We start from the raw sequence: 8,444 nt of genomic DNA on the forward strand, positions 1-8,444 counted from the left end.
GCCACCGCACTAACCGTCATTATTTACTGTTATGGAGCAATTATGGAAAGGCGAGCCTTTTATATGTGGGAGCGGTATGAGGGATTTCTGGGAGCTGATAGTCCACAAATTCCCAGAAGAATTGTGGATTCAAAAACGTTTGGATGATCCACTCGACTTTCTCAGAGTGATGTGATGCAATAACAGCTCTTGTTGCCAACTCTTTTTCAGTGGAGGCAGCTTGTACCAGCTCCAGAAGATGTTAAAAGACTTAACAAAACATAAAAATGGCATGTGATCTATAACACGTGTGCTATAGTAGGGCTGTACCTGACTCGAGCTCAGTGAGAGTAATAACAAATGAAATTTCAAAAAGTAATAAATCCTATTGGATTTTATGTTTCTGTAGATGTGTTTTAAAATCCTACAAACATCCTAAAATACTAGAAACGTCTTCAAATTCTACAAATGTCCTAAAATCATAGATTTCTGAGGGTTAATGTAAACCCACCTATAGACTGCACGTTAATGCAAACTGGGAATAGAGTCAATATGATCCTTTTGACAACATCCAGAGACCTTCAAGATGCCTTTCTTTAAAAAGCAGGACGCTATAACTTCCTCTGTTGGGCCAGCAAGGCTGTGAACCTCTTTTCCACTCATCCCATCTCATCGATTAATGCCTTTCAAACCTCCTCCTGATGTCCGCCCTTTCTTCTTCTGTGGTGAAAACGGGTTAAAAAGGGTTTGTGGTCCTGGAGAAATGTCAATCAGCCGTCCCTGTGAAAACGGAGAAGAACAATTCTTCAAACGGCTGGAGGGAAATGGCAAGTCAATGAAAACCGCTGCTGTCTCATCAATAAAGAGTTTGAGCATTGTTGTTTTACAGTTGGCAGGGGGTCGAGGACAGCCCTGAGGGGGACGCTGTGTGTGTGTGTGTGTGTGTGTGTGTGTGTGTGTGTGTGTGTGTGTGTGTGTGTGTGTCAGGATGTCAGCAGGGGACCTCTCCATCAAACTTTAAGACAGTAATTTGCCACCTCATTACTAACAGCCAGCCCACAGGGACTGTGAGAGAGACCCTAGGTGGTCAGCAGCGAGAGCAGCAGGCGGAGGTGAAGACGTTAACTCCAAAACTAAAACGGACCGAGGGGGACAGATTAAAGGTGACAATCCTCGGCCCTTCAGGGCTCATTTTTGACAGAATTCAGGATAACTTACCGTTAAGGGCTTTTTTCTGTTTGCATTTTCACCACCAGTAGGAGCGCAGAAGTGACGAAATGTTCGCTGGTCAGGGGTTAATATAAGCGTCACTTAAGCGTCACTTAAGCTTTTATGACTCTAAGGCCACACTTAGACAATAACAGCCCTACTAAAGACTGAAAAGTCTTTCATTTGCATTCAAAAAAAAAAAAATCTGTGTTCATATGATTACATCGTGAAAGTGATTTTCGTGTACGTGGGTCCACAAAACCAACCAATGCTGTAGTGTGAATGCAGGCCAGTAGATGGCAGTGTAACTTTGTAATGACACACTGTAGAAGAACAACACGTATCTGCACAAAAAAGGCGTTCTTCTACAGTGAGTATAAACAAACAAGAAGACGAAGACGAACATTCATACTCACATTTTGACTTAACACATTACAACAATTATTATTAACATTATTAACATTATAACACAATTCCATGGCACCGCTGCTCGATAACGCACTGTCCTCTATATTAAAGTAGTTCTACAACAACAGAAAATGACTTTCCGATGACTTTCGATTTGAATAATGATGTCCGTCTGAAGAAATTGCAGTTGACTATGTAGTATTTCTGGAGTTTTAGTCATGTGAGCAAAAGGCCAAACTGCAACAAAAATTTAATGTTGAAAGCAAGAACCAGAAAACTGAGATTTTTAGGATTTTGGTACATTTCTAGGATTTTGGGACATTTCTAGGATTTCAAAACATTTCTAAAATTTTTGCATGTTTCTAGGATTTTTGTATATTTCTAGAATTTTTGCAAGACTTTCGAGTTAAATAATGATGTCCGTCTGAAAAAAATGGAAGTTGACTATAAAGTATTTCTGGAGTTTTAGTCATGTGAGCAAAAGGCCAAACCGCAACAAAAGTTTAATGTTAAATACACGAACCAAAAAACCGAGATAGGCGAGGACTAGCCCTAACCATGACCTCTTTGTCCTAATCTGAACTGCTGCCAACTTCAGTGCATCAACTTGCATCAGCATTTATATGATTTCAGGACATTTCTAGGATTTTTGGACATTTCAAGTATTTTCTGACCTTTCTAGGATTTGAGGAGAATTCAAGTATTTTAGGACATTTCTCGGATTTCAGAATATTTCTAGAATGTTTGCATGTTTCTAGGATTTCAGGACATTTCTAGGATTTTCTGACGTTTCTAGGCTATCAAAATATTTCTAGAATTTCTCGAGTTTCTACGATTTTTGCACGACTTTCGAGCTAAATAATGATGTCCGTCTGAAAAAAATGGCAGTTGACTATAAAGTATTTCTGGAGTTTTAGTCATGTGAGCAAAAGGCCAAACAGCAACAAAAGTTTAATGTTTAATGCAAGAACTGTTGTCATGTAAACAGCCCCAAAAAACGAGATAGGCGAGGAGTAGCCCTAACCATGACCTCTTTGTCCTAATCTGAACTGCCAACTTCAGTGCATCAACTTGAGTAAGTACCAAACAGTCATAGATTGCAGCTGGATCCTCAATAACACGTCAAAGGGGTGGCTGTAAAAAGCTGAATACCTGCAGTGTGACTACTAAACCTTCTCAACCTTTTCAAGTAGTTTTGGTGGCAAAATCTACATTTCCTGTGAAGACCGAAGCTAGTCTGAAGCACAGACTGCTGTATTCAAGGAGTTTTTCGGGAGAACGTGCTGCCACAGTGAGAAACGTTCCCACAGAGAATCACTGCGGTTTGATTTGATGACAAAAATGAATTCAGTCTCTTCAGTTTTCCTGCGTAGTGTAGTGTGTCAGAGGCAGATGTGAACCTTTTCACTCACTGACTCCCTCTTTCATTTACTCACGTTATCCCACTGTGTGTGTGTGTGTGTGTGTGTGTGTGTGTGTGTGTGTGTGTGTGTGTGAGTGAGAGAGAGAGAGAGAGAGAGAGAGAGGACAAAAGAGAGAAAACTTTGCATCCAGTTACAGGTGGTGGCATCTCAATAGGCCCAAAGAGGAAAGAACTGCCTTTGAATGCCACATGAAAGGACAGGGAGGGATGGGATATCTGGGGATACCTTCATTTCTCTGACGGCAGCCGTGCATACAAATGGGAAGCTATGTAAGGAATCTCCTCTTCCTCGCTCGCTCTCTCTCTCTCATGCCTTTGTGTCGTCTCTCTGTCTCAATGAAGCGAGGAGGGCTCTTCTTCTGTGGTTTGATGCGCTCACTCTCCCATGCCACTGGGGTGTTAGGAGTCTTGTAGGACAAGAGTGATGACACCAAGAGGGGCGCCGCTCTGTGTGTGTGTGTGTGTGTGTGTGTGTGTGTGTGTGTGTGTGTGTTTAGAGTGAGAGGGGTGTACCATGTCCAACCTATTCATCATTTGTCAATGCCATCGGCTGATCAATTAGGGGAGAACAAGAGAGCCACTGACTGAATGCTCCGGGGCCACACAAACACACACACACACACACACACACACACACACACACACACACACACACACACACACACACGCATGCATGTGTGGTAAACACATGTGATCTCAGTGTTGATATTTTTCAGAGCCAATCCCATTATAGTATGAAGTATTATTAAGTATTGATCTTAGATCAGCTGACTGACAGCTCACTGTTTGTTGTTTTTACATTATTTTGACAGTATTTAATATCGTCACCAAATTTCCAAAAATATGTATCTTATTATGAATTAAATGTACCTTTACTGTTACTCCATCAGCTGAAAGGTCGGACTGGGCACAAAATTTGGCCCTGGCAGTTTCCTGCTCTCCAGAAACAGACCTGTAGACTGGATTTAAAAGATGATTTACAGCACAGATACACTGAGGCCCTGTCCACACTTTAACAGGTATCTTTGTAAACTGGTATTTCGCTCTACATCGGAGCCTCTTGTCCACATGCAAACAGAGTTTTAGGTTCCTAAAATGGATTTTTAAAACTCGCTCTGAGGTGAAGATTCACCAAAACTGCGGTTACTGACTTTATCCGTGTGGACATGTAAAACGGAGCATTTAAGAAAGGATGACAAAGTCTTCTCAAATGGTGCATGTCTGTTTATGTGGCACAAAGTCTTAAAGTAGCAGTGGCGGAGTACGGTTTTTGCTAATAGTTTGTTAGCACTGCTTAGTCTGATGCACGGATGCTAACTTGCTTTGTTTGAAGGCCACTTCTGCAAAATGTCAGGAGGCCCGGGGCCAATCACAGCAGCCCCAGACAGTTTCTAGCCTTTAAGGACGTTTCTAGGATTTTAGGAGAATTATAGGATGTTGGGACCCTTTCAATGATATTTGGACATTTCTAGGATTTTGGGACATTTCTAGGATTTCAGGACATTTCTGGGACTTTCTGACCTTTCTAGGATTTTGGGACATTTCTAGGATTTCAAAATATTTCTAGCATATTTCTAGAATTTTTTCTAGGATTTGAGGACATTTCTTGGATTTTAGAATACTGATATTTATAGAAATTTTGCACATTGGTGACGTTACAGTGCTTTACGTTACGTCCTGATCTAAATCAGTGTAGCACTTGTTGTCAGAGCTTACATTTTGTAGTTACCCAGATTACTTCACCTAGAAAACAGACCATGCCAAGTGTGTTTGTGTGTGTGTGTCCACAGTATAGAAGATTCATTATCAAAGCCCCTTCAGCTCCAAACACACACATCCATCTGCTGCAGCGCTCCACGCCCGCCTGTGGTTTGGCATCGGTCCCGGCCTTCCAACTTCCTCACAGTGGGATCAACGGCAGGTGGAAGCGCTTTGAACTTTGCTGCAGGTGGAAACATCTTTGAACCTTCACACAGGCTACGATATGTTCACACACACGTCAGAAAACCACTTTTTGAAAGAACACTGAAGACTACCTCAACCCCACCCCCACCCCCTCTACACACACACACACACACACACACACACACACACACACACACAATGAAAATAATACCATCCTGGCCTGGCAGTAACTCCAGACAACAGTCATTTGCTACATTCATTCATATATTCCCTCCCTGACATGAACTCATGTGCTGGCACTGTAGGAGAGGTGGGTTGATTTTAACATCACCTGCTCTGATCAGTGATTTTAATCCTGTTTGAAATGTACGTTTTTCACCCCCACCTCATTAATAGGCTGTATTTCTGTCAGTCGTCTAAATTCTGTTTGGAGCGACTCCCTTGTGTTAAATAGTGGATCTTTGTGGGGCCGTTTACACAGCAATGGTTCTTGCATAAAATGTTAAAATTTTGTTGCGGTGTGGCTTTTTTTTCACACAACAACATTTAATCGATCTGATCTGCTCTGACTGGATATACTGATCAATTATCCACCGCAAGATGCAAAATTTCAAAAATTATGAGGGAAAATAATAAAGAGCTCTGTCTGTATTCACAGTCCTACAAAAACCTCCAAATTTAGAGAGAGGATGGAGGAGGAGAGAGGACAGAATGGTACACAGGTACACGCAGGTGAGGGGGACAAAGGAAAGTCAGCAACACTCCTCACAGACCACAGACCCTATTTCAGTCATTTAAACAAAACTCATTCAAAAAAACTCTGAGACGAACCAGGAGTGCTAAAATGCAAACTCATCTCTGAGTTTTAGGACTCATATCTGGAGCTCTCTGTTGCCCCAGTAATTAATTGCAAAATGAAAAGACTTCTGTCACTACTTTTCACTGTCTTTCCAAAAGTCCATGGACTTTTGGAAAGACAGTGAAAAGTAGTGTGCTGGGTGATTTAAGTCATTAGTAATATATCGTTTTTTCTAAGAAGCATCCCAAATGCAGGTAAATAGTTGAAGCCCGCCCCCACCTGGGTCTTGTTATGTCAGCGTGCTCCGTCTGCTGTCAGTCTGCAAGAATCCCACCCAGAGAAACGTAATTAAACACGGAGACGGTGAGATGCACTCAGCAGGCAGAAACAGCAGCTCCAGTGGAAACACACTGACTCAACTGTAAACTGTGTGTGGCCTGAGGAGCAGCAGCACTTTGAGGAGCTCGAGGTGGCATAAAAAAATAACGATGTCAATCCCAAAATAACTTTTCCTCCATTGAAATACGAGACGTAGTCGATAGAATGTCGATAGAACGCATTCCAGCCATGTTTTGACAGACAACACGAACAGCCAATGATAGTGTTTGACAGCCACAGCGTTGAAACAGACACATCTGCAGAGGTGAAAGTGACTTCTTTAGACTTCTACAGACGACTTTGTGTTAGTTTCAGCTTTAATCAGACTTTGGATGAATTATTTAGAAACACCAGGACGCATCGCTCCGTGTCTCATCCAGCCGCTCGCGCTGAGCTCGCATTATTATTACCAGGGGCAGATATAATGTTTTGGGGGCCCGGGGCCACAAGCACATGAGCTTATTTTCAGCCTTTCTCTAACTGTGAATGTTGGCAGGCTGTTGGCAGCTATAGGAGAAGTAGGCCGACTCAAAAAGTTTTAATTCTTGTGTAAAATGATTTACAGCACAGAAGCTTGATAGAAGTTGAAGTCAAATTTGTGTGATTGTAATTGATGTGTAATTTCAAATGAAATCTTATATTTTGAGCATGAATGTATTATTTTGAGGTGTATAAATCCACAGCATATGTGTGTGAAACACAGTGTGCTGTATAGAGTTACAGGGATTAAACAAAGCTTCAGTGCAGATAATTTGCATCCATTTTTATCAGCATTTTGGGAGCAAACTTTTGAAACCAGGTTCAAGAGTGTAATCTCTTGAAAGCGCCATTACAATTGTCATTGTCATTACAAAGTTACACCACCAACTACTGGCCTGGCATGCATACTTCAGGATTTTCGGTTGTTTTTGTGGATCCATGTGCACAAGGATCATTTTCACAATGTTGCACAGATTTTTTTTTAAACCGCAAAGAAAAGACTTTTCGCCTTTGGTAGAGCCGAGGTTTTATTGATGAAGATGGAGCTGAATGTAGGAATGTGTGTGCAGTGTTGTCTGGAACTGTAATCTGAGGAAAATAGGAAATGTGCTTGTATTTTAGCAGATGAGGTCCAGGGGTACATGGACGCGCTGTGGTCACTGCGTCTCCAGTCTCAGAGTTAGTGTGTCGTAGGAAAAAAACCTTTGAATGTATATTTTGAATGCAGGACTTTTACCACTAACAAAGATATAAGCTCTTGGTTCACCGCTGTATAGAACATGATGAAAACATGGCGATGCCCTGGAGGCAGGTTTGAACTCAAACTGTAACACAGCAGAGACGGAGGGCTGCGATTGGCCGACACCTGATGTTTAGTAACAAGGCAGAGCGATGTACAGTCCAGGCGCAGTCATAACTGAGCAAAGAAATGAGAGCATCAATGACGAGAGACAGTGGAGACATAAAGGGACAGAGAGAGGGGTTGTCTGTCTCTCCCACAGATGAAAGACAGTCAGCGAGGAGGAGGAGGAGAAGTCTTTTCTTTTGCCGATGAAAACAAGAATCAGCAGGGCTAAAGGTAAAGAGGGCTTTCGTATGGCGGCGGGGTACGTTCAAAAGACACACCTGTTGTTTGGCCTGTCGCCGTCTATCCGTCCGTCCCTGTCTGTCTTTCTTGTCAATCTGTCTCACCACACGCAGACGCAACAAGCAGAAACTTCAAACGAGACACCACACCCACTAAAACACACACACACACAAACCCACACAACCACACACACACACACACAGAGTAACTGAGCAGAGAAATCAGCCGGAGCAGCCTGTGAGGGATTCTGGAACAACAAACAGTGACACTAAAGGAATAATCTGTCTAATATTCCAACATCTAACTTCTGACTATCAAATATCATAGACTGTATAAAATAATGTACGTCGCTGACTTGATGTCACTCATTGGTTTATGGACTTTTTTTCAGTTTGATATTTTGTATGTTGACATTTTGGATTTTTGTTGCCAGAAGTGTTCAAATTTGAATGAGAGTGCAGATGACCCTAAAACTCGGCAGATTACCGAGACAGAGTTGCACAAAAGTTAAGCAATATTTTCAAAATGTGGATAAAACACGCGTTTCCACTGAGTGAAGTTCTGCGACTTCTTATCCGGTGATAACATCCCAGTAACCATGGCGATGGGTGTTCACAACATTAGCAGCTTTATTTCTATTGCAGCCACCGCACTAGCCGTCATTATTTCCAATCCAAGGCCATGTAGGCGTGTTATGGAGCCATGATGGAAAGGCGAGCCCCTTATACGTGGGAGCAACCATGTATGAGGGATTTCTGGGAGCTGAGATTTCACAA

Source organism: Plectropomus leopardus, chromosome 1 (genome assembly GCF_008729295.1).
Source record: "Plectropomus leopardus isolate mb chromosome 1, YSFRI_Pleo_2.0, whole genome shotgun sequence".
Classification (NCBI taxonomy): domain Eukaryota; kingdom Metazoa; phylum Chordata; class Actinopteri; order Perciformes; family Serranidae; genus Plectropomus; species Plectropomus leopardus.